General features: G+C 47.8%; 1 non-coding gene across 1 annotated transcript; it reads left to right on the top strand.

The window, feature by feature from the left end:
• The first annotated feature begins 260 nt into the window (after window positions 1–260).
• Window positions 261–424, top strand: LOC122545119. Its single transcript, XR_006310497.1, has one exon. It is a non-coding gene; the product is annotated as a U1 spliceosomal RNA (small nuclear RNA).
• The last annotated feature ends 1,004 nt before the right edge of the window (window positions 425–1,428 follow it).

Below are 1,428 nucleotides of genomic sequence, written 5' to 3'. Positions count from 1 at the left end.
ATAAAGTATATTTTTGAAATAAAAAAAAATTCCGTTTCAGGAAGAAATGCAAATTAGCGCAGCTTCTCAGGGCGCCCAGTGAGTGCAGTATTCAGTGAAACATGAGCCTTTCCGGGTGTTCTTTGATCCAGGTGAGAAATTGTGCTGTTGTGCAGACAGGGAACCTCAGACAGGTGAATTTTCGATTTTGGAAAATGCAGTCAGTGTGAGTGTAAGAGCTGTGGGCTGTTGTTGGGTTTGAGCGAGTGAGAGTATTAAGCATACTTACCTGGCAGGGGAGGTACTATGATCACTAAGGTGGTTCCCCCAGGACGAGGCTATCCCATTGCACTTCGGGTGTGCTGACGCCTGCGATGTCCCCAAATGCGGGATACTCGACTGCAAAATTTGTGGTAGTGGGGGACTGCGTTCGCGCTCTCCCCTGGTTTACAAACAAAAAGCAGATCATTCAACAGAGGGCGCTCACTCTCTGCTTCATACAGCTTCCTATATACCGAGCATCTGCCTTCAATTCAGTTTCACCTCAGTCCACAGATAATGCTGCACCTCTTACACCATCCTCTGTTATGTTCAGCTCTGTCCACTTATTCTTCTCATCATCCAAGTTTACAGTATTGGAGGCAGGCTGTTCGGCCCAAACAATTTATCGGAGAGATTATAAAAATTGCCAGCATCAATGTGTGTAGCATCAAATCGGCTACGCCGAGATATATCGGAGGATGGCGGGTTAGGCCGGGGGGGGGAGGTAGCTGGGAAGGCAATAGGTGGATGCAGGTTGGGGGAGATGGTGATAAGTCAGACGGGAGAGTGCAGCGGATAGATGGGAAGGAAGATGGACAGGTCGGACAGTTCAAGAGGGCGGTGCTGAGTAAAGGGTACAGTCTGGGTTTAAGAGTCTGAATGACAAATGTGTTGATAGTTATTCACATTTTCCCTCAATTGCACAGCTTCCAAAGATTGGCTAACTGAGAAGTGGTACTTCATTGGGATATAAAAGCTTTGTTTCTCGGTTAGAATTTGCAATTTGGCGTAACTATCAGTCTGCTGTGCCCCCTCCTGGACAATGGTGACTTATTGTCGATGACAGAGACTTTCTGTCTGCCAACAACTATCTGATTGGCTCTCAGACAGCTGAATGGCTGATGGGTGGGAATGATTGGGCAGAAGTTACCAGACCTTGGGTAAGGAAAGAGCAGTATAATAAAACCACCAGCCTGAGGAAAACCAGTTTACTAATCCTCATCAGTTGCTGGAAACTGGGCACTTAAACAATAAGGCAGAGACTTTAAGTCGTAGGGTGGCTTGATGGTTAGCGCTACTGTTTCACAGCACCAGGGACACGGGTTTCATTCCTGCCTCGGGCGACTGCCTGTGTAGAGTTGCCACATTCTCCCTGTGTCTGTGTGGGTTTCTCCCGGGTGCTCCGGT

The sequence above is a fragment of the Chiloscyllium plagiosum genome, unplaced genomic scaffold, assembly GCF_004010195.1.
Source record: "Chiloscyllium plagiosum isolate BGI_BamShark_2017 unplaced genomic scaffold, ASM401019v2 scaf_42463, whole genome shotgun sequence".
Classification (NCBI taxonomy): Eukaryota; Metazoa; Chordata; class Chondrichthyes; order Orectolobiformes; family Hemiscylliidae; genus Chiloscyllium; species Chiloscyllium plagiosum.
This window is presented reverse-complemented; position numbering and strand designations above follow the sequence as displayed.